The sequence below is a fragment of the Cryptomeria japonica genome, chromosome 4 (genome assembly GCF_030272615.1).
Source record: "Cryptomeria japonica chromosome 4, Sugi_1.0, whole genome shotgun sequence".
Classification (NCBI taxonomy): domain Eukaryota; kingdom Viridiplantae; phylum Streptophyta; class Pinopsida; order Cupressales; family Cupressaceae; genus Cryptomeria; species Cryptomeria japonica.
The window spans coordinates 695,377,969-695,404,686 of record NC_081408.1 but is presented as its reverse complement, the minus strand read 5'-3'; positions in this window follow the sequence as shown (position 1 = coordinate 695,404,686).

Sequence of the window (26,718 nt, the reverse complement as noted above, 5' to 3'; positions counted from 1 at the left end):
ATCTAGTGTTTCTATCAATAGAAAAGGGGGAGATTATTGGCCATTTGGAGGAATTGATTATGTGTTGCATTGATGTTTTGTCATTGATGCCAACACTAGCTATTTGGATGCTTTACTGGCACCCTTCTAGTCCCGGTAGGATGAGTAGTTTCTAGTTGGTTTGGATTTGGCATGATCCGTTAGGCTCTGATATGGTTTGGTTATGGAATTGGCTTATTCATGATAGTCATGTTCATATTTAGTAATTTAGTTTTGGTCTGTTGATCAGATACTATCTTGTTTGCTTGGAAGCTTGGCTTGTGGTTTTGGCGAGGCTTTCACCGATAGAGCTTTTGATGAAGATCTTTGATGATATGCATAAGTGGTGTTGGTGCAGCTTCTTGTGGAGATTTAAGATGTTGTTGGTGATCATGTTCGAGACTTGGTGGATGGAGATCATTGCTTTAGTGTATGGACCTATATTGGGTCTCGGTTGATCTAAGTTATGGACCAGCTTAATTTAACGTATGGATTGGACCTCTCGATGTGTTTTCAGGATGTCTTATGTGTTGGATATTATTTATTTCATGTAAGGCCGACATGTTTTGTAATTATGTAATTGGTTTATTATCTGGTGGCCGAACTGATTGTTTATGGTCGAGGGTTTGTATATATATGTGTGATGTAAGATCTCATTGTAGATCATGATAGGTATAAGTGGTAATGGGATATGAATATGTAATGTACGAATAATGTAATACCATTTAGGCAGAGGATTTGGTCAATCATTATAGATCAAATTGGGTTTATGTAAGAGGATTTAGTCCTTCGATATTGAGCTTAATCAGAACTAGACTCAGGCATAGAAGATGTTATCTTTGTAGTTCAATCAATTCTCCGGATTGTAGTCTATATTTATATGCAGTCAGTGAGACTCCTTTTGTGATGAGCAGTGCGCTCTAAGCTATTGGAGTTCCTGCTAGTGTAGGCCCCTCAATTGTAATTCACATACTTACTACAAAAGTATTATCTAACTATGGGTAGGCTTCCCACCGTGGTTTTTCCCTTTATCGGGTTTTCCACATATAAATCTTGGTGTCATGTGGATGGTGTTTATTCTATGATTGTTGTTCATGCTTAATTGGTTTAACTGCTATTACGGTATTTGGTTTAAGCATTTTGGTATTAATGGTTTGGGTTTTGGTATTAAAGTTTTAATTGTTTAAGGTTTCGGTAGTCTATGACAACTGATTCACCCCCCCCCCCCTCTCAGTTGTCTTCTGATTATTTGAACTGTCTAACATTTTCTACTAAATTTATGATTATCAAAAATAAAAATTATACCCGTTTGGAGAAGATTGTCTCATCTAGTGAAAAATATATTTTTAATTTTTTTTAATATCATTTAATATTATTTTTTAATTTCTAATCAGCTTCTTTTTTTACTTAAAAAACCTACTCACAATGTTTAATTAATTAAAAAAATTTAAAATTAAATAAAATACTAAAAAACTATATGTCTAGATGCGTGACTTTGAGCTCTATAGAATGGTATTTTTTTATTTTTGTAAAAAAAAAAAAATTGGCTAAAGAAAAATTGAGTTGAAGTGAAGTTTTAATTCAATACCAAAAAAATAGGTTATTTAGCTACCACATCACCTACCACATAAGGGAATTTTACTAAATTCAGTCCAACCAGACTAAAAAATCTAAGCTCGAGAATTAAAAAAAAATGCCTAAATGGTGCATAGAGTCTGGTTGAACTCAGTTCGGCCATACTCTTGGCTCCATTTAAGCACCATTATAGTGACACGAGGCACCACATGGTAGGGTAGTAGTTCAGCCAAACTACCCGCATTTATCCCCAAGCACGACACAACTTCATGCTTTTTTCCTATGACTTTAGGCACCATAGTCCTAATATTTTGGCTTGAAAACAAGGTCAATGAGCATGCAATTGAGCTAAGCTTAAAAATTAAGGAATGTCTTGATCATAATTAATCATGAATCAAGGGCATAAGGGAAAACCAACAAATTGAGCCTAAAGTGAGCATGAAATTGTATCTAGTGATAGGATTTATGACACTACATTTAACATCGACTTTAGCAAGAGTATGACCTTGTGCTCATACTTTTAATAAAATAAAGGATAGCATCAAAATACATTTTCCAGAACATTAAAGAGAAAACACAACACTAAACCACTAGTACTTAGGATCTTATTCTTTTAAAATATAAAGATTAAAGGAACAAAATTCAATAAAGGTTACACATACACACAATATGCGGGAAAAGCGAGTTGATGAAAATTAAAATGTGAAAAATGAAGCTCCAAGAGGCTTGTCCACACACCCACAGGACTTCTTGGTACAAGTTATGGAGTCATGAAGAATGACTCAACTTCCCAAGGATGGTTCCATGGTTTTCTATCTCACAAGGTCCCTCAAGCCAATGCCTTTGCTCTCAGATCACTGAGAAAAGTGGCTTAGGGATGACAAATGCAAGAACGAGGGATGCTTATGATTGATTTAGTCAAGAAAATGCATCTTATCTATGCATAATTCTACAAATGCAATAAACTAGATTATAAGATGACAAGATTAGTAGTAATACTATCCTAACATGATATGCTAGTTTATGAATTAAGCTAATGATAAAGGAAATAGTCTAAAATGCTTATTAGATTTATTCCTATAACAAAGAGAAGCTAGATGTGTTAATACAATTGAGCATAAATGAGATACTAAAGCTTGCATGGATCCTTAAAATGGAGGAAGGAGAGCTCCATTTATAGTGAAAATAGGGCAATGGATGGTCAGGATTGAAAGAGTTAATCAAGGGTCAAGTTTGAAAGTTGTCAATCCATGTTTTCAATTTTCACCAATGAAATGGTAACAATTTTCAACATAAGGTTGGTTGAGAGGAGATGTAAGAAGCATTAAATACTTGAGAAGACCTCATGGTTACCCTAGGAGGTAAGGCTTAAGGTTAGGTTAGGGTTATGCATTGGATAAAGCTTTTATCCAAGGGGTAAACTCTTGTGCAAAGGTTAAAGGAATAACTATGGTCAAAGAAATAAATTCTTGATGAGACCCTTGGGTTAGATGGAGGTTGAGTTAGTCAAAAAGTCTCTAACCATGCTACTAAGGGTTAGTTAACCATTAATGGTTTTAAGACTTTGGGGACAAATTTGTAAGAGTCCTTCCAAATTTGGGGGCATTGCTTGTTGAATGGATAAAGGCTTTAATGCCTTTTGAAGACTTTACTCCAAATTTGAGAAGTGACCTCCTCAAATTTAGGGAAAGGGGATAATGGATGGGTTTAGGCTAATTGATTAGGATTAGATGGATTCTAGAAGAAATTAGGAATAGTGTTTAGGATGCAAGTGGGAGATGTAGGAAAATGCAAGGGGGTGAGGGAAAATAGAATTTAATTAAAATAAAATTAATTTATTTCAATTGTGGTTGCAAATTTGCATTTGTAGGATTTTGCAAGTGGGGGATTTTAATTAAATGTAAATTTAATTAAGTGGGCTAGAAGGGGGATTTTAATTAAATGTAAATTTAATTAAATGGGTTAGAAGGGGGATTTAATTAAATGTGAATTTAATTAAATGGCTTAGATAGAAGAATGGTATATTAATTAAATCTTAATTTAATTAATTAGAACATTTAAGAATAATTAAATGAATAAAATTCACTTAATTCATTGTGCAATTTTTATGTGTCTACATTTTGCCCCTCTTTGAGTCGATATGTGATCACATGTTGATTCAAAGAAAATTTGCTGGATATGCTGTCAGAATTTGTCGATATGATGTTGTGTGTTGAAATATCGATATGATGCCCCAGATTTGATGATTGATATTGATGATGCTCCAGATACGAAGAATTGAGTTGATATGAAAATTTGATATGAAACTGACATGCAATTGATGTCGAGATTTGATATGATAATGCCCCCTCGAGAGATTGTTCGTGCACTAAAGGCATGAATGATCTCTCGAAAGAAGAAGAATGCTATTTGAAAGATACAAGAGTGGATAATGATGATGTGCATGAGTTTGATAAGATTGATTAGATTTATTAGATTGAGACTAAGATTGATCAGATTAAGATCAAGTCTGGTTTCAGGTATGACACCTCCTATATAAGACATGGATGATCGAGCATCTGGTTTCAAGAATGATACCGCCTATATAAGACATGGATGATTGAGCATCTATTTTCAAGAATGCTACCGCCTGTATAAGTCATGGATGATCAAGCATCTAGTTTTAGGAATGATATATCCTATATAAGACCCATCAAAATGCCTGGTTTTAGGAACAATATATCCTATATAAGAGCTGATCAAAACATCTAGTTTTAGGAATGATATATCCTATATAAGAACTGATCAAAACATCTAGTTTCAGGAAAGATACATCCTATATAAGACATGATAGAAGATAGTTTGGAAGAATGATAGAAGATAGTTTGGAAGGATGATGAAGATAGTTTGGAAGAATGACGAAGATATGAAAGTGAAGAAAGATTCCATGATGATGTGATAGATATGCATGTGAGGGATGCAATGATGAATGATATGCATTATGTTTCGATATGAGATTCTATGAGGACGATGTGATGCTTAGATAAATGCCCTTGATTTTGATTATGATGTGAATGTATGATTCATGATGAGTTGAATGAAAATGAGATGTATGATAATGATATGCAACTAATTGATAAATGATATGCAAATAATTGTAAAATGATATGCAACTAATTGTAAAATGATATGCAACTAATAGTAAAATGATATGCAACTAATTGATTTTGAGCATCCTCATTTTGCATTCATCATCCCTATATAGCCACATGTTGTTTGCTTTCTTTGTATGTATCATTATTGAGCATTGATTTGTTTTGGCATATGTTGAAAATTTATACTAGTATACCTATATTTTAAGAAATCTATGTAAAATTCACCGAGAGATATCAAATTTCAAAATATTTAACATTCATAAATATGAATGAATCATCCTACTTTCTATATGACAAATGAGAGCTATGCAAGAAAATACTTGCAACAATCAAAATATTCACTATAAATATGTCTTTAATTATGCAAGAAGATGAAAATAACTCCCACAATAATTATGAAAAAAAAAATCATAAAGAAATGTGATATGAAATTTAATATATAATAAAATATTAAATTATAAAAAAACTTTTTGTAAACCCTTAAAATAAAAAAGCTAAAAAGATACTACAATATAAAAAAACCAAGAGTTATTGCTTGAAACCAAGCTTGTTCAATAAAAATATATATACATTTAACATCCATGCTCAACTATAACTCTAAACTTTACACCATTTCAAATTCAAAAAAGAATTGTTAAGTAGCAAAATACAAAATCCCTACTCAACTCTAACTTCCATGTCAGATCCTAGCTTTTTAAGAGCCTATGTATAGACATTAATCAACTTTGAATTACCAATGGCATTCACCAATGCCCTGCCTTGATCAAAGACAAATAATAGTGATATATAGATAAAAAAGTCTCAAACTTACCACAATGAATAAAATACATTGCATGCTTGCAAATACTAATATGTCTACCATAAAACAATGGTTTTTTAAACCATTATTATGGCAATAAATTTAATTAAAAAACCACCACTCATGATCTATCACCACTCATAATCTCATATGTAAAGTATCTTCCATAAAACAACGACTATTGCCACCAAAGGCAAAGCATTAAGACAACCACCCCAGGCAAAAGCAATGAAATTTCAATAATATCATTAAAGTATACATGAGAAAATTTTAAGAAAAATAAGAATAAGAGGCAATATAATTGTACATTTTAAAACTTCATCAATAAATAATGCTTTTGTGTCTCATATTCCAGTTTCTAGATGACATTTACTTTTTCCAGGAAAATGACATTACAATTTGGTAATATTTTAAATGTTGAGGTTAAATTGTTTTTTCTAACACAATAGCTCTTATTTGTAGTCTAGCATGTCCTTATACTAAAATGGATGTAAAATTTCACAACACTAAATTATGTTCATCTTATTTAATAAAGCATTTATCTAAATGAAAAAAATTAGATGAAATTTATAATTTTTGTTTTCAATTTTGTGCAATAGAGTATTTCATCTTAGTCTCTCTATTAAATGAATTAAAACTTTTGGAGTTGCACCAAATCAAACTAAGGTTTGAGATTTTCATATATATTAAGCTAACTTGCTAAGTACTTCACTGTCATGTTATTTAATGAAAAAAATTCAAATAAATTATTTTACACAAAACTATCATTTTTAAATAAATTGCTAGTAAGAGTGTATTCAAATTTTAGTATTTCAAATTTCAAGGACAAAAATACATGCAAAATTTGCAATAAAAATTATAATAAATCACATTAAAATTTGAAATTAATACAATTTCATGCTACTTAATGGAAATTATGAAATATTTTCATACAAAATTTTGATTTTGAAGTAATATGTTGGTATCTTGCAAGAAAACAATTACCTTTGCCGCTCAAATGCACTCTAAATTTTCTACAAATCATTCTCACCCACTCTTAAATGTTAATTTTAATCCAAACACTAATCTTAATTGTTTAATATTAGCGATTTATTCAATTGTAATGATAAGATCAATTTTATTTTACTTTACAACTATTTATTCTAAATAAGTAAAATGGTGTGCATTTAATTCAAAATTCTTTCTATGTCAATTAAATTAAGTGGGTTTTCATGGACTTTGGATGCAACTTCCACTACAATCTTATATTTGACCCTTCCATTTAAAAAAATTAAAAATATATTGTCTTTCAATAAATCCTAATACAAATGCAAATTAAATTAAATTATATCATTTTAATTTATTAATTTTTTTTATCATTTTGATTATCTTGGTTTTACATTTTATTTCTAGAATTATATATATTTATTTACTTTTAATCTATTTTAAAATATTCTATCTAGATTCTCTCATTTTCTATTTTCCTAATATCTTATTGTCAAATCTAAAACAATATTTCATAATTCTTAAATTCTCTCATATTTCTTAGACATGAACATACTATATTGAAAAAACAACTCTTCCATTTTCACATAAAGACATGAGATATTTATAATTTCGTATCTTTTCCTAAAATTCTATGGTTTTCTTATTCTATGGTTTTCTTCCTCATACGTAATCAACTCTATAATAATTTTTCCTCTTAAACATCCTCCAACCATTCATTCTATTTTTAACATCATTTTGTTTTTTCCTAGATGAAAGGAAATAATCTTTACTTTTTATGTTTTCATTCATCTAGGAAAATTTGAGCACTATTATCTTTTATCTTTGGCATTAAAGAAATAAATGAACTGAATAAAATTACGTATTAAACTTCTTCTCATGGTTTACTTTGATTGTATTGCATTGTTATTTCAAATTCTCTACAAATTGGTCAAATAAAAGAAATATATGAGAAATTAAAAATATTCTATTTAGATTGTATTAAAATGTCAATCAGAATTTAATAGAATTTCAAAATGTAAATTAATTTTTCATCACAACTTGCATTCTATCATAAAAGAAACAATTTTTTTGTAATAAAAAAACAAATTACACAAAAATCTCTTTCAATACTTTCACAGTGAAACTTGCATCACACTAAAGAACATTACATAAAATAATAAAATAATAAAACTGAATGAAACTTAAACTAATTTGTTTGTATAACTTCTTCAGATGAAAAAAAATATATACACAAACTTTAAAGAAATAATAAAAAATTTGAAAACTCTCAAATTTAGTAACTTAAATATGAAACAGCCTCCTTAGGCAAAAGACATACATTAATATTGGATATTTTTATATTAAATTAATTACCACTTTTAAATTTAATGTATGCAAATATATATACTAATATACAATTTGATGACAATATTAGAGAAGATACTCATGCCAAAATGGTTTACATGGAAGGATATAACACATGCTGCCTTATTCATTTAATATGCTAGTGTTACTAGAAGATGCAGGAAATATGTAATATCAACTTTTGGTACATATTATCCCTCTAACATATAATTATCGTTTAAAGGTGAAGAAAATAACATATGACTCTGTTGCACGTGGTCCCATAGTAAGGTATTGAAGCTTCCTCTTCAACCTATTCTCTCCTCACAACCACAAGATTAGAGAATGTATAAACTAGAAATTATTAGCAGGATTTTACTCATCTTAGTCGTTCTGATAAAAATAAAAATATACGAATTATCATTTATAAAATTACCTCGTCATCCCTTTCTCAATATCTAGCATAGATCAACATATGAGCAATTACCAATTTTTTGGATTTCACCGTAGTAACAATTTACAATCAATATAATTATAGGATCAATACCCATCGACTAAGGGCTATTGGTTTATGGATAGAGTCATCTAATGCATGGGCCGTATAAACAAAATAATAATAATAATAAAATGAAATGTTACTAAATTCATCCCCGTCCACTCTCCATGGCAATATTCTAGTTGGGTGAGGCATCATACAGGAAGACTAAATTAAGAAGAATAGTATGGAAATCACGAGTTGTCTACTTAATCTTTGTGAAATACATATCCTGGCATGACTGCATGATCGAGAGAAAATAATGTACTATGAGTACCTAAGTTCACTGATTCATCCATGTGCTAAGCATGGAAAGGATTTAGCTCCTTTCCTTTACAACCTCTTTTTAAATTTCACCTACAAAGAAATACATTTTCCAAAAGAAAAGAAAAAAAAAATTATTGCAAAGACGATATAGGAAATAAAGAGATTAACATTCATCTCTGCAACTCTCACCCAACACTCAAGCCCAGTCCAGACTCTCATATGTCCTTACAAACCCTCAACTTCTCATGATAAAACTCATATTTGCTACAAATCTGAATCGCCCAACAACAACCTTCTCTTTCATATATTTTAAAAAAACCCGAAGTGGTGTATTTATGGCCCTCAATCTCCTTTTGTTACTGCAAAGACCACTCTGACAGATTCCAGCCATGCATCATTGCATTTTCTATTATGGGAGACTGATGACGAATTTTTTATTGGTTTTAAGTTCATCGGGACAAAGACTTTTCTTCACTACTTGCCAACTCAGCTCATGCAAATAGGCATCAAATTTTTTTTAAAGACATTTTATGTTTACGGACAACTTCGATCCCATTGTAGATCGCCTCTCAGCAAAACAAGCATAATGGTATAATTGAACCATAATAACCTGAGAAAAATTTACATGATTTTTTATTTTACAAGATAGCACAAGCGTCAAGGTATAATTGAACTAGGATGACCTAAGTGCAGATTGCGTAGAAACAGACAAGATTAAATCATTTGTATGCATAAAGTGGAATCATATCTTCAGTGATATGTTGTGAATCACATCTCAAGACAAGTATTTACATAGTACAGATGATCGCCTCACAGAAAGAAAACTCAAAAAATATTGGAGTCCCTACGACATTCTCTAGCTTTGAAGCATTGTTGAGAAAATTTAGAGGATCCAACAATTTAAAGTTCAAGTGCAAAAATAGTCAAAAATTTATGCAAGATGCAACATTTGATATTTCAGAAAATCATCCATCATATTTGTGACTCTGGTTAAGCGATAAATGTTTTGCTTTGCAATTGTATGAGTGTTGTTTTCCTGGATATGAAGTTCTGAGTTTGTGACAAGTTTTAACATTTCGAACGTGTTGCAAGTTTTGATTACTGCCCCTAGTCAAGTGTACTTCTCAATGTGGATATGTATAGTTCTTACCAAACCATGGTGAGACGCGGTGAAAGGATATGCGGATAAACCAAGATAGGGACTACGCTAAGTATGGCCTGGATGGATATTGTGCTAAAAATGTCGGGCGATGGCCGATAGTGCTTGACTGTGGGTATAATGGTATGGATATAGATAGAGGATTTGTCCTCTCACAATAGCACCTATTGCCAGGTTTTCACCAGTTGTTTTTATTGTACCTTCTTATTTACCTTTTTCTTGATTTTTTTATTTATTTTATTTTTTTGACTTTTTTTCGTGCATTAGATTACTTAAGTGTAGTATTTCTTCAGATGAATGTTGTTAGTTGGTTCATCGAGCACATCTCCTTCTGAAGTTGTTAGCTGATAGGTGCCTGATCCATAGGCTGATATGATGACATAGGGACCTAACCAATTAGGTTCAAATTTCCCTTTCTTTTCCCGATCCTGGTGATTCCTAGGATTTTCCTTGAATACTAGGTCACCAATTTTAAAAATTATGGGAATGACCTTGTGGTTATAGCTCCTGTACATACGTTGTTGATATGCTTTGAGATGAGTGTCGACACATTGACATCTTTCATCTAGAAGCTCGAGCTCTTGCAGTCGGTTAACTCGATACTCTTCATCTGGGATTAAGCCTTTCAAAGAGACTTTGAGAGATGGAATTTCTACCTCCAAGGGTAAAATTACTTCTGATCCATATACTAATGAATAGGGTGTAGCTCCTGTAGGTGTGCGGATGCTAGTTCTGTAGGCCCAAAGTGCTGGATTGAGTTGTATATGCCAATCTTTGCCTGCATCATTTACTATTTTCTTGAAGATTTTCAATATTGTTTTATTTTATGCTTCTGCCTGACCATTCTCTTGTGGGTAGTAAGGTGTAGAAAAATGATGTTGGATTTTTGAATTTTTCACATAGTTCTTATACATCTTGGTTTTTGAAAGGTTGTCCATTATCTATGATGATGGAGCTTGGAATGCCATATCTGCAGATCATATAATTAAGAACAAAAGAAGCAATTTGTTTCCTAGTCACTGTGGTCATGGGGACTGTTTCTATCCATTTGGTAAAGTATTTTTTCTGACCAAGTCTAGTCCCCACTGACAGAAGGGCTAGGATGTTGTGAATGGGTGCAGTTCCTATGCTGGTGCATGTATAAGATTGCCATGGATTTGGCATTTAGGACACTTTTTTGCAAAGTGATAAGAGCATTTTTCCATTGTTGGCCAGTAATATCCCATTCTTAGAAGATTTTTAGCAAGAGTAGTACCACTTGAATGTGTGCCACAAATACCTTCGTGAAGCTCGTGTAAAGTGGAGTTAGATTCATTATGATTAAGACAACAGAGAAGAGTACCATCTAGACCACAACGGTCAAGAGTATCAGCAGTTAGAGTATAACGAGTGGCTTGCTAGATAAAGTTGTGCTTTTTATTTTGAGATAGGGCAATGGGTAGGGTATTGGTTTTGAGATAGTCATATATTGTTCCATATAACAAAGAGTCTGAATCGGTTAAGGCATAGATAACATGGGATGCAGAATTCTCATAGGCTGGGGAAAATAGTTGCTCTACCAGAAACTCATAATGACTCTGTTGTTCTGGAATTTGTAGCAGTGAAGTGATAGTAGCCATTGCATCAGCTACTCTCTTGTCTAACCTTGGTATTTGTTCAAAGGTGATTGTGTGGGGGAAAAAGTGAGACAAGGTTATCATGCCCTAATCCTACCTTTTGTCACACATTACGGAATACGAAAGAGCCTAGAGGTATCACACAATTGGCTACTTCTTTTTGTGAAAGAGAGAGCCACAGGCTACCTATTAGGATTTCTATTCCTTTGTCGTAATTGAAAGGTAAGATTATGCAAGTTCAATTCCTAACCCTAGAATGCAAGTATGAACTAATAACAAGATTGCAGAATTGAACTTAGATAATGGAAAGCTGTAAATACAAGGATGAAATAAGAATGCAGATGCGTACTCGGAGTCAAAATCAGACTGAAAATGTTTGGGACGGGGGCGCGGGCGCCACTGTCCTGAAAACTGCACCGAAAACTGTTGTTTTGCACTCTGGAACACTGTCGGAAACTGTCGAAAATGCTGTCTGTCGGAAGGACCAGGGCACCTAGCGCCTCTGTCCCAGGAACCAGGGCACCCAGCACCCCTGTCCTGGCAGGACCAGGGCACTCCAAGCCCCTGTCCTGGTGTTCTGTTCTGCAATTTGCTGTGGGGTGCTGTCTCGACCTGCTCTTTCTGGATCTGTATCCTGCGGCGTCGTCCGAGTCTCGCAACCTGCACTTATATCTGAAAATGGTGTTTGGGTGGCTATATAGGGTTTTGCCTTAGTCAAACCCCCGCTTTGGTGATTTCCACCTTCACGAATAGCTAAGTTGTATTGTAAAAGTAATGTGTGTGCAGACCTTGTGTGTGTGCAAGATCTAAAATGCAAGAAAGCAAACTAGAGCAACCTAGAAAGTAAACCCTAATTGCTTGTAAATGATAATGTAATGCTCTAAATCAAGATGCAAAGTGATCTAAAGCGTGAATAAAGGATATATTGAAGCTTATGCAAAAGACATGGAAACAACATGAAATCATACCCAACCCTCAAGGGAGGAGTACAAGCCAATCTTCAGTCGGTAATCTCCTATTGTTCTTCAATGTCTTCCAAGCCCTAAATGAATGAATGAAGTTGATGAATGCTTGATAGAGGATGTTGAATGTTGTTGAAGTCTTCAAAGATCTGCTCTTTCGCTGCATATGAGGTTCCTGAAAACAAAATTTCGATCCCTTCAAATGAAGAAAGAGAGCTCTTATGTATGAAACCCTAGGTCATAATTTCATCTTTTGGCCGACCTAGAGATTGAATATCCCACCAATTTCTTGGGGTTAAGCTTTATTTTATGATTGGATCGCGCTCCTAAAATTTCGGGAAAAATGTCCGGGACCATGTGCACTCCGGGCGCCACGGTCCCGACAACTTTTCACCAAATTTTAAGGGCCGTCAGATATGATGATTTTAGAGAGAATCCCGAAGTTACAGGTGATTTCGAGATGTTTTGACCCCCGAAATCAAGCCCCCAAGCTCAGAATAGAGCCTAATTAGGGTTTTTGATTAAGTAGTGTATTGGAAGAATAAAATGAAAGGGGCACACTTTAATGAAAGGGCCCAACTTTATGATGTGGAAAATGATGAAATAGGACCTTTAGACCTAATTAATTTGATTAATTAAGTGCTAAAGGGGAAATGCAATGCAAAATGCAACTGTGCCAAGGCGGGTGCTAAACTAGGTGTTAAATTGTACTGCTTTAGCAAGTGCGTACAATTTATGACGTTACATTTAGCCCCCACTTTAGCGGTCATATGAGTACTACGTGCATATGCAAGCTAAAGTACAGAAAGTAAACATCATTTGAAAAAGGATATATCCATAAGTTGTCGGACGAAGCCCCCAACAGTATCTGCAGTACACAGTTAGGAACCGCACCCTACAAAACACACGTTAGATCACAAAATCACTTAATGCTTACTAAGGAAGGTGATGAAATTTGCAAGTAGCTATATGCCCCCCCCTGTTTCTACTTGCTTATTAGGGAGGTGAAACAGGGTAGCATGTTTACTTACGACAAATTGTGTAAGAGAGTATTGATGAGGGATGTTCACTGAAAAGACTTCATCAAAGCACTTTTTGGAACATCCCAAGAGTAGGGGAATGAAAATATGATTCCTACGCAACAAACGGTTTGAAAATCGCATCTCCCAAACTCAAGTTATGATGAAATGAGTGAAAGAGGAAAAATTAGGGTTTTGAAAGTAAATGTAAGAGAATGAAAGTATATACCTTTGAAAGTGACATTTGTATTTGTCACTTTGTTGATTCTGAGTACTATTCATTGCAGCGGAGCCCACATAGCCATCATCATGCCTTCACGACGACCGGAGCGTCCCACGAGGATTGAGATCATGCGACAGGCCGTGATCGACGACGAGCCACTGGACGAGGTGAGTTGACTGAACATTTGACTTTTGATTTCTTCACATTTTGACTTTTCTGTGATCGTATGTGGGCCCTAAAGGCTGACCCGGGCCCCACCCAGGGCACCATGGTCCCTGTGGGGCGCCCTGGTCCTCCCAGGGCACCATGGTCCCCTCAGGGCGCCATGGTCCCTGACAGGGCGCCATGGTCCCCTCAGGGCGCCATGGTCCCTGACAGGGCGCCATGGTCCCAACCAGGGCGCCATGGTCCCTGACAGAGCGCCATGGTCCCAATCAGGGCTTGGCGAGGGGTTTCAGGGTTGGCATATGATGTACGACAGTTTGCATGAGCGATTTTGATGATCGAGTACTGATTATGGTTACGTTTTTGTGATGCAGGGTCTCCCATATATGAGAGAGCATACGGCGGGACATATTCTTCGCAGTTTGCGAGATCAGATTCCGCGGCTGACTCAGTCAGAGAGAAACACATTGTCAATCATAGGGTTGTGGTCTATGATTCTTATGCCGGCCATCCGATTTCATCCCGCGATGCTGATGGCATTCATGGAGCGATGGGATCCAGACACATGCACATTCCAGCTTCCAGTAGGGGAGTTGACGGTGACACTTGAGGATGTGTACCATATTCTTCACCTACCGATTAGAGGAGCTACCGTGACATATGCGACCAATTGGTCAGTAGAGGATCATCAGAGGGAGCAGGTATATTGCATAGGGAGAGTCATGCCGAGCGAGACGAGAGGTCGTATCATGGTCAGCTGGCTCTTACATCCTAAAGGAGAGGTGCCCCTCATGAGACGTCTTATGATAGCCATCATTGCACTAGTTGTCTGCCCTAATGGGCGAGGTACACACATGCATGGGGGTCTCACGTGGTGCATCAGGGCTATGGAGAGACACAGGAGAGTATATGCTTGGGGTCAGAGTATGCTTGCACATCTCTATCACGACCTCGAGGAGTATGTTTTTGGACAGGGTTGCAGCTTGATGACATGCACACTTCTGCAGGTGTGGATATTTGAGTACTTTACATGCACTAGGCCTGTCGGCTATCCGATGAGTATGGCTAGCAAGCGACCTAGGGTATTTTCTTATCCACTTACCAGCGAGTGGAGATTTGGAGATTTGTTATATTGGAGAGTGATTTTTGATAGACTGACAGCCGAGGTGACAGTGTGGAGACCCTACCTGCGGATGCACAGATGGGATGGGATGGAGAGACAGTTAGCATGCTTACAGAGGAACTGCCTACTGCAGGGGTGATATCCACACATCATAGTCCCATTCTACTTCGATCGAGTATGGAGGCAGTTCGGGCTAGAGCAGTGTGTTCCAGCCGATGTGCCCATCTATACTCGACACTCACGGGTCCTTCCTAGACCTAGAGCAGTAGCGAGACCGACGATAGATGACATCGAGACTACAGATATAGAGGGGTCCGATCAGGATGTAGTTACTGATTACTCTACAGAGCCTGGAGCACAGCGCAGGTATGTCTCATGGTTTATGAGATCATACCCAGGGCCTATCTTTCCACCAGATCACCCGATAGGCCATCCAGGTCCATGGAGGCATGGAGACCGAGATGAGGATCAGAGATCCGGGTCGGAGGAGCCAGAGGAGGGAGAGGGTCATGAGGAGGTAGGAGGTCCTGATCTGCCTAGTGCCGAGGAGGAGGAGGAGGACACAGATAGAGATCAGGATGACGAGGACAACGAGGAGGATGCAGATGAGGACGAAGATGAGGATGACGAGGAGGAGGATATAGATGAGGAGGAGGAGTCAGATGCAGCTCCCCACCATTCAGGAGATGATACCATAGCTCTGGATCCTCCTCTTATTCCCCAACAAGGGGAACTTGAGGTGATACAGAGACCCGTTCCTAGTACCGTCCAGCCTACACCCATCATGCACAGATTAGTCGAGCGAGGGGAGCCCAGTAGATCTTAGTCACAGATGCTACCGTATCATGATCCCTACTGGCGTGAGGGAGATCCAGGTATAGTAAGTTTATATTGATTGATTGATTGATGTTTTGATGATATAGAATGGTACTAACAAAAAATCTATTCTACTGCCATAGCTAATGTACAGGAGTGGCGTTCCCTGATTCAGCAGGCAGTGACAGACATTTCCACGATAGCACAGATCCCCAGTTCCTCACAGATTGCTTATAGGCCTCATTGGAACGAGGGTTGGCATGAGGACTTGTTCTCCCCATTCCGAGTACAGGTAGACATATGGAGGGAGAGAGAGAGAGTCCTATCAAAGGACCTTCAGCGGGCACGGCGAGATCTAGCTGCAGCTCAGGCCGAGGCTACCACCTATCGCGCGATCCTTATGGATAGGGATCGTAGGAGTTCCTCTTGGAGTCACTCATGGCCTGTATCGCGCTACACACCCATGGGTCCACCTTCACGGCCAGATCAGGAGGGAGCGTCCAGTCGACACTCTCCAGCCACTAGCCCTAGAGATAGGAGATGATTTTATGATGTAGGGTAGGTCACATTTTGGATGTGTAGTGACCGACCTTTGTATATTGATCCACATATATATATATATACATGCTTCTTTGTTTCAAACATGTTATCTTTAATGCCTAAACAATGTGTATTGTGATTAAAGTTAATACATTTGGTAGATGTACATGTATGTTCTGAATTTAATTTCCATGTGATTGATTTCTCAATGCTCCATGATTAAATTGATACATGTGTGACTTAATTAAAATATTTAATCAAGTACTACATTGATGATAAGGAAGAAAGTATGTATTAAGCCTACGAATCATATAACCAATGTGATTTAATTTGAATTTAAACACAACATGACATGATTCAACTTAACACATAAAAACATTGTATAATATGTCAACATAATGAAAATGTAAATCTTTTGTAATTTACATAAATGAATTCAAGACAAACCATAAAGTAAAGAAATATGCTTGTTAGGAACGAAGCAATATAGATTAAACAAAACATCATTTAATTCTATTTGCTCTAATCAAAGATATGCTAACATATTATCCAATTTGGAAGAAGTGAGGAAGGAAATAGATAAATGATAGGGAATGAGAAATTAAGCATAGTATCTTCGCAAATGCATAGCGTTTATAGGGTCTTTAAGAGGCGTACCGTCTACATCCGCTATTTTGTAAGCACCTGATCCATAATCTTCAATAATGATATACGGTCCAAGCCAATTAGGACTGAATTTTCCCTTTTCTTCGGGTAAGGCATTCACATTGCGCTAATTCTCATAGAGCACTAAGTCACCCACTGAGAAGGAATGTTGAATAACCTTATCATTATAGTTTCGTTGTAGAGTTTTGTGATACGCTTGAATATACTCAAGAGCATTTATACGCTGTTCATCAAGCATCTCAAGCTGTTGAAGCCTTTGTTCTCTGTAAGAGTCCTCATCTATTATACCTTTGAGAGAAACTCTAAGTGATGGAATCTCTAATTCTAAAGGCATGATAGCATCAGCACCATAAAAAAGATTATAAGGAGTAGTTCTCGTGGCAATTCGTACACTCGTTCGGTAGGCCCAAAGAGCATAGATTAGCTGAGTACCCCAATCCTTACCATGCTTATTCACGGTTTTGCGAAGAATTTGTTCGATTATTTTATTGGATGCTTCGGCTTGGCCATTTGATTGAGGATAGTATGGTGTAGAAAATCGATGTTTGATATGATATTTCTCAAGGAATTGCTTCACGTCTTTGTTTTTAAAGGATGTCCCATTATCTGAGATTATAGTGGAAGGTATTCCAAATCGAGAAATAATGTTTTCTAGAATAAATCGACAAATCACTTCAGCTGTAGTGGAGCGAAGAGGAACAGCTTCTACCCACTTTGTAAAGTAATCTGTTGCGGTTATAATGAAAACATGTCCTTGAGATGAAGGAGGAGAGATTTTACCGATGAGATCCAACCCCCATGCAGAGAAAGGCCAAGAGGCTACCTGAGAACAGAGTTCTTGGGCAGGAGCATGAATCAAATTATTGTGTTGTTGACATTGATGACATTTCTGAACAAATGAAAAAGAATCCTGCTGCATAGTTTGCCAATAATATCCCATACGAAGCAATCTTTGAACCAAGGATTTGCCTCCAAAATGCCCCCCATAGGCACCTGAATGCACCTCTTCAAGAGCAATAGGGATTTCTGATTTGTTAAGACAGCGAAGGAGAAGACCGTTATAACCCCTTCGGTAGAGAACATTAGAAAGAATGATATACCTAGTAGACAACTTGCGAACTCTAGCCCTGGTGTTCCTATTGGCGGAATCAGGAAAGGTACCATCAGTCAAGTATCTTACGATATGCGAGTACCATTCATCTAAGTCTATGAAGTCGCAACATGTCACCAAGCTGGAGTCATCTACAATAGCTGGAGAAGTAAGGTTGTGAATAACAAATTTAAGATCAACCGCAGGGTCCTCTAAAGATACAAGAGAAGCCACACATGCCATTGCATCCGCATGTCGATTATCTTTTCGAGGAACAGGTTCTATGGTGTAAGAATCAAATTTTTGTAACAAAGAGATAGCAAGGTCTTTATATTGTGATAACTTGTCTTATTTCGCTTGATACAGTCCTGTTACTTGTCTTATAATCAATTGAGAATCTCCAAAAATATGTATGTGTTTTATATTCAAAGCTAAGGCTGCCTTTATTCCTGCTATAAGGGCCTCATACTCAGCAATGTTATTGGTACATAAGAAATTGAGACGGTAAGATAAGGGAATAGACTTTTTTGTAGGAGAAATCAGAACAACACCTGCCCCCGATCCCGTACAACACTTAGAGCCATCAAAGTATAACTCCCAAGTTTCATCTTTCTCTGTACAAAGGATGAAATCGTCGGGAAAAGACTCAGGGTTAGGGAAGGAGAAAGGTGAAGGGGCCTCAACTAAGTGATCGGTCAACTCTTGCCCTTTAATTGCCCTTTGTGAAACAAATTTAAGGTTAAATTCAGTTAACATCATAACCCACTTAGCTAGGCGTCCTGATAAATCAGTTTTAGAGAAAAGATGCTTCAACGGATCAAACTTTACCATGACGTGGACTTCTGAATTTAAAAGATAATGTCTCAATTTCTGAGTCGCAAACACCAAGGCCAAGCATTGTCTTTCTATCGCAGAATATCGGGTCTCATAATCGAGTAAGGTATGACTTATGTAATAAACCGGACACTCCTTACCATCTTTATCATGTTGTGCCAATAATGCTACAAGAGCATGAGAAGACGCAGCCATATAAAGAAGGAAGGGTTTAGAAGGTTCAGCCGATTGAAGGATAGGAGGATTAGCCAAATACATTTTTAAATCTTCAAATGCTTGTTGACAATCCTCATTCCATTGAAAAGTGATATTCTTTTTGAAAAGTTGAGTGAAAGGAAAAGTACGATCCGCAAGTTGAGATACAAACCTACGAATAGCTTGAATTTTTCCTTGTAAGCTTTTGAGTTGAGACACATTTCGAGGAGGTGGCATATTGACGATAGCATCTATTTTCTTAGTATCCACCTCAATCCCACGATGCGAAACTATGAATCCTAATAGTTTTCCACTATCCACACCAAAAACACATTTTCGGGGATTCAAGCGCATGTGATATTTACGAATTCTTTCAAAGATTTGACGAAGGATCTTAATATGATCTATGTGAAGAATGGATTTGGCTAAAACATCATCAACATAGTCTTCTAGAATCTTATGCATGTAATCGTGAAAGATAAGGGTCATCGCTCATTGATAAGTTGAACCGGCGTTTTTAAGTCCAAAAGGCATCATTATCCAACAAAACGTACCCCAAGGAGTGGTGAAAGTAGTTTTGAACTGATCTTGAGGGTTAATGAAAATTTGATTGTATCCTGAAAAACCATCCATGAAGGATAATAAGGCATGTCCTGCCGTAGAATCAACTATCATGTCAATGTTCGGAAGAGGAAAATCATCTTTTAAAGAAGCCTTATTTAGATCCTGAAAGTCGGTACACATTCTTATTTTGTTGTCTGGTTTAGCCACAGCGACAATATTTGAAATCCATGGGGAATAGTCAATAGGGCGGATAAATCCAGCATCCAATAACTTTTCAATCTCAGCCTTAACAAGCAAAGCCACCTTAGGATTCATTTTTCGAATCTTTTGTTTCACAGGCTTAGCATCAGGGACCAAGACAATATTATGAGTAACAATCTTAGGATCTATACCAGGCATGTCAGAGTATGTCCAAGCAAAGATCTCAGGGAATTCATGCAATAAATTTTCATATTGTTTTTGTTCCTCTTCATCCAGACATTTTCCAATTTTAATAACTTTTTCTTCATTGCAAGGATCCATCTTAACATTAGTGGTGTCACTTATGAGAAGATTACTTTGTTGAGGAGTATCCTTTAGCTGAGGGAATTCTTTCACAATCTCATCATTATCAATCTCTTTTCCAAAATAGGCTTCAGTGTTCAAACAATAAGGGAGTCCCCTATTGTGATGATAACGAGGAAGAGTATCATATGCTCCTAAAAATTCAGCTAAAGCATCATCGGTAGGGAAAACATCAAAAGCACAAGCACACGAAGGATCCTCATCAATGTACTCGGGGTGTTGCATTGATAGAGAGGTAGAAATAGCATTAACACTAATACAGGGTCTTCTAGAAGCTTTAGTGCGCTTACAGGGATTATAGCCAAGTCCAAAGGCATGGTTGTGAAGATTATTCTCTAGAGGAACCTTTATTCCTTGTTCGTGAGCGCCACAACCATTTCCATGATACCCATGCTTAGCAAAAATGCGAAAACCACGACCATAACGATCAGCCATTTCAGATAGAGAAGGCGGTTTTTCATAAGACAAAGAATCAAACTCTTCAGAATTAGAGGTGCGGGGAGAAGAAGTTTGAGAAGCGGCCACAAAGTTATTACTCATAGGTTCAGGTAGTGTTGATTGATTTTTAGCTTCTTCCTTCTTTTCAACTTTAAGCTCTCTAGAAGGAACCTTATATTCACCTACAAAGGTAGGATTAAAATCAAGGGATCCCCAATCGTCGTCTGCGAGAACCTTCTCAGGATCAAAATCCTTCTTATGTGTAGTTTCAAGTCGAGAAGAGTCTTCTTCAGGAGCCCCAGACTCATCCAAAGAATTTTGATCATCAGAGAGTGAGGATTCATCAATAGGTATCTTGTTTAAATAGTCATCACAAGATGAGGAAGGCTTAGAAGAACCCCCTTTGGAAGTAGATGTTTGTAAACAAGCTTGGAAATTGGTATCACCTATCAAGGTATATGTCTTATTGTTGTAGATAAATTTAACTTGTCTGTGCAATGTAGAGGGGACAGCTTGCATACTGTGAATCCAAGGTCTCCCTAATAACAAGTTGTATGTTAAGTTTCCCGAGATAACATGGATAGGAGTAGGCAAAGTAACAGGCCCCACTGTGATGGGTAAGGTGATAGTACCTAATGAAGTTTTAGCCACATTATCAAAGCCTCGAATAGGACGAGAGTCCGGCTCAATTAGAGATGTATCCACATTCATCTTATGCAAAAGATTAATGCTACACACATTAAGACCAGAGCCATTATCTACTAGCGTTCGTCTTATAGCAGTGTCTTTCATGATAACCACAATCATCAAGGGATCATATTGATGTTGGATTTCACTAGTAGGCAACTCATCTTGGGTAAACACAATTTGAGCTTTAGGATTCATCACGGAGTTAACCAAAGATGCTATATTACTAGATGTATTCGGTGGAGGAACATTCAAATCTTTCAAGGCATCTTGTAACATTCCATGATGAGCGGAAGAAGTTTGAATCAAATCCCAAAGGGATATCTTAGCAGGGGTAACTTTAAGTTGTTATATGAGATCATATTCCTTGCCAAGAACTTGTGAAATACGCGGAGCTTGCGGAAGAATTGGTTGAGGATTCGGAAGAGAAACCGGAATAACAGGAGGAGGACTAGGCTGCCTATTATTTCTGGTATGATAAGTATGGGCAACCACATGATAACTCTCTCTAGTTATTTGCTTGGCATAACTATAAGGACTTATAGGTTTCCTTCCTTGCACAGTGATGATTGGTTTATTCGGAGTATGAAAGGAATCATGATCATACCCTCCTTGGATAGTAAGGAGAGGTGATTTAGGACCTTGAAAGGTGGGAGAAGGATAAGCACCTTGGACTTCAAAGAGAGGCCTTTTATGCTCATTCAAGTTTATCATGTTAACCAATTTAGAAGTTTTGTTTTTGTTCAGAGATTTAAATAAAGCCACAAAGTCATCAAGAGCATCATCCAACAAAGCATGGTCATATCTATTGAAAGGTTTATCTTTTGATTCAAAAGGAGACATCTCCTCATAGAGGGGATTATTGAACACAACCATGTTACTAGATTCAGTGGAAGAGTTGATAGGAATGTACCCTTGAGAGGGCTCATTCAACTTATCTTTCTCATCACAACGAAATGGCATAGTAACAAGGTTTATGAGTTTTTGGTAAAATGAAGGTTTGGCATCTTTAGGGTTCAAAAACTCATCTAAAGCTTCATCTAATTCATCTTGGCTATACTCATAATAATCATCATAAGCATGAACATTTTGCAAATAAAAGTCAGACATTTTGAAATAAAAAGTTGCATGAAAATTTAAACACACAATGCAAAGAAACACACTCCTTTTTTTTCTTTTTCTTTTTTTAATAAAAATGAAATGAAAACACACTAAATCTAGATGTAGATCTAATAAATGCAATCCAAGAAGAAGCAATGATAGTTTCACGTCGGGTTCACCAAAATGTGTGGGGGAAAAAGCGAGCCTAGGTTATCATGCCCTAATCCTACCTTTTGTCACACATTACGGAATACGAAAGAGCCTAGAGGTATCACACAATTGGTTACTTCTTTTTGTGAAAGAGAGAGCCATGGGCTACCTATTAGGATTTCTATTCCTTTGTCGTAATTGAAAGGTAAGAATATGCAAGTTCAATTCCTAACCCTAGAATGCAAGTATGAACTAATAACAAGATTGCAGAATTGAACTTAGACAATGGAAAGCTATAAATACAAGGATGAAATAAGAATGCAGATGTGTACCCGGAGTCAAAATCGGACTGAAAATGTTTGGGATGGGGGCGCGGGCGCCACTGTCCTGAAAACTGCACCAGAAACTATTGTTTTGCACTCTGGAACACTGTCGGAAACTGTCGGAAATGCTATCTATCGGAAGGACCAGGGCGCCCAGCGCCTCTGTCCCAGGGACCAGGGCGCCCAGTGCCCCTGTCTTGGCAGGACCAGGGCACCCCACGCCCCTGTCCTGGTGTTCTGTTCTGCAATTTGCTGTGGGGTGCTATCTCGACCTGCTCTTTCCGGATCTGTATCCTGTGGCGTTGTCCGAGTCTCGAAACCTGCACTTATATCTGAAAATGGTGTTTGGGCGGCTATATAGGGTTTTGCCTTAGTCAAACCCCCGCTTTGGTGATTTCCACCTCCATGAATAGCCAAGTTGTATTGTAAAAGTAATGTGTGTGCAGACCTTGTGTGTGTCTAAGATCTAAAATGCAAGAAAGCAAACTAGAGCAACCTAGAAAGTAAACCCTAATTGCTTGTAAATGATAATGTAATGCTCTAAATCAAGATGCAAAGTGATCTAAAGCGTGAATAAAGGATATATTGAAGCTTATGCAAAATACATGGAAACAACATGAAATCATACCCAACCCTCAAGGGAGGAGTACAAGCCAATCTTCAGTCGGTAATCTCCTATTGTTCTTCAATGTCTTCCAAGCCCTAAATGAATGAATGAAGTTGATGAATGCTTGATAGAGGATGTTGAATGTTGTTGAAGTCTTCAAAGATCTACTCTTTCGCTGCATATGAGGTTCCTGAAAACAAAATTCCGATCCCTTCAAATGAAGAAAGAGAGCTCTTATGTATGAAACCCTAGGTCGTAATTTTGTCTTTTGGCCGACCTAGAGATTGAATATCCCGCCAATTTTTTGGGTTAAGCTTTATTTTATGATTGGATCGCACTCCTAAAATTTTGGGAAAAATGTCCGGGACCATGTGCACTCCGGGTGCCACGGTCCCGACAACTTTTCACCAAATTTTAAGGGCCATCAGATATGATGATTTTAGAGAGAATCCCAAAGTTACAGGTGATTTCGAGATGTTTTGACCCCCGAAATCAAGCCCCCAAGCTCAGAATAGGGCCTAATTAGGGTTTTTGATTAAGTAGGTGTATTGGAAGAATAAAATGAAAGGGGCACACTTTAATGAAAGGGCCCAACTTTATGATGTGGAAAATGATGAAATAGGACCTGTAGACCTAATTAATTTGATTAATTAAGTGCTAAAGGGGAAATGCAATGCAAAATGCAACTGCGCCAAGGCGGGTGCTAAACTAGGTGTTAAATTGTACTGCTTTAGCAAGTGCATACAATTTATGACGTTACAGTGATGTGTACAAAATATTGTTTAAAATCATCCACCATTCGTTTATATGGTAGCAGCTTGTCATCTTTTGTCTGATAGTCATTGTTGATCTGATTTATGACTAGTTGTGAATCTTCATAGACTTTCAATTATGTGATTCTCCATTCCATGGCCATTTTGATTCCTATAACTAGTGCCTCATACTCAGCAATGTTATTTGTGCATGGAAAATGAGCCTATATGATCTTGGTATGGTGTGTCCTTCAGAAGTGATGAACAAGATGTTGACACTTGAGCCATGTTGAGTGTAGGAACCATCAAAGTATAGGGTCCATTGCTTGGTGGTGTATGTGTGAAGTGTATACCTGTTATACCTACAGCTACAACAAAAAACACTCAATAAATCATTACAAGCAATGGTTAGAAAAATTAATCAATGAAAGATAAAACCATAGCTAATTGATCTATTGCCTCCTAATAAATGCGAGTATGAATTTTGCTCTCAGATCTGGTTATGTAAATTATAGTGACTTGACTACACTTAGATGAAGGATTTAAATGATGAATATGGATGATCTAGCAATGATATTATGATTAAGCTACATGATTTCATGATTATTGTAGAAAATAAGCTAGAACGAAGATGCAATTAAGCTAAATTTGAACATGATAAAAATGCTAAGAATGATAAACTAGAAGCTAGATGCCTATAGTAACAATGCATGAATGCATATGAGATGAATCAATCGGGGGTCCTTTGAACTCCAAAATGGGGTCTATTTATAGGATTTTCCAAGGCTAGGGGTGAGGTGGCAGGAATCAATGGTCAAGATTAGGTCTGAAGATATCAATGGTTAAAGTGGAGGTGATTGGAGAAGAGGTTGGATTAAAGGGAACAATTGGAGGTTGATAGGAGAAGGGGTTGGAAGAAAGGGGACAATGTCATCTCCATGGTGATGAGTGTCAAGAAGCTTCTAGGAGAGGTTGGATGAAAGAGAACACTTAGTGACAAGTGTCACAAATCTTCTAGAAGAGGTTGGATGAAAGGGAACACTTAGTGACAAGTGTCACACAGCTTTGCTCATGAGAGGGAAAAATGTTCAAGGAAAGGGGACATGGTGGTTAGGATGTGCAAGCTAGGATGGGGTTAGGAAAACCTGGGGTTAGATGGAATGGGTTAGGTTTAGGAGTGAAAAATGAAGCTCCAAGAGGCTTGTCCACACACCCACAGGGATTCTTGGTGCAAGTTATGGAGTCATAAAGAATGAATCAACTTCCCAAGGATGGTTCCATGGTCCTCTATCTCACAAGGTCCCTCAAGCCAATGCCTTTGCTCTTAGATCATTGAGCAAAGTGGCTTAGGGATGACAAATGCAAGAATGAGGGATGCTTATGATTGATTTAGTCATGAAAATGCATCTTATCTATGCATGATTCTACAAATGCAATAAACTAGATTATAAGATGACAAGATTAGTAGTAATACTATCCTAACATGATATGCTAGTTTATGAATTGAGCTAATGATAAAGGAAATAGTCTAAAATGCTTATTAGAATTATTCCTATAACAAAGAGAAGATAGATGTGTTAATAAAATTGAGCATAAATGAGATACTAAAGCTTGCATGGATCCTTAAAATGGAGGAAGGAGAGCTCTATTTATAGTGAAAATAGGGCAATGGATGGTCAGGATTGAAAGAGTTAATCAATGGTCAAGTTTGAAAGTTGTCAATCCATGTTTTCAATTTTCACCAATGAAATGGTAACAATTTTCAACATAAGGTTGGTTGAGAGGAGATGTAAGAAGCATTAAATACTTGAGAAGACCTCATGGTTACCCTAGGAGGTAAGAGTTAAGGTTAGGTTAGGGTTATGCATTGGATAAAGCTTTTATCCAAGGGGTAAACTCTTGTGCAAGGGTTAAAGGAATTACTATGGTCAAAGCAATAAATGCTTGATGAGACCCTTGGGTTAGATGGAGGTTGAGTTAGTCAAAAAGTCTCTAAACATGCTACTAAGGGTTAGTTAACCATTAATGGTTTGAAGACATTGGGGACAAATTTGTAAGAGTCCTTCCAAATTTGGGGGCATTGCTTGTTGAATGGATGAAGGCTTTAATGCCATTTGAAGACTTTACTCCAAATTTGAGAAGTGGCATCCTCAAATTTAGGGAAAGGGGATAATGGATGGGTTTAGGCTAATTGATTAGGATTAGATGGATTCTAGAAGTAATTAGGAATAGGGTTTAGGATGCAAGTGGGAGATGTAGGAAAATGCAAGTGGGTGAGGGAAAATAGAATTTAATTAAAATTAAATTAATTTATTTCAATTGTGGTTGCAAATTTGCATTTGTAGGATTTTGCAAGTAGGGGGATTTTAATTAAATGCAAATTTAATTAAATGGGCTAGAAGGGGGATTTTAATTAAATGTAAATTTAATTAAATGGGTTAGAAGGGGGATTTAATTAAATGGCTTAGATAGAAGAATGGTATATT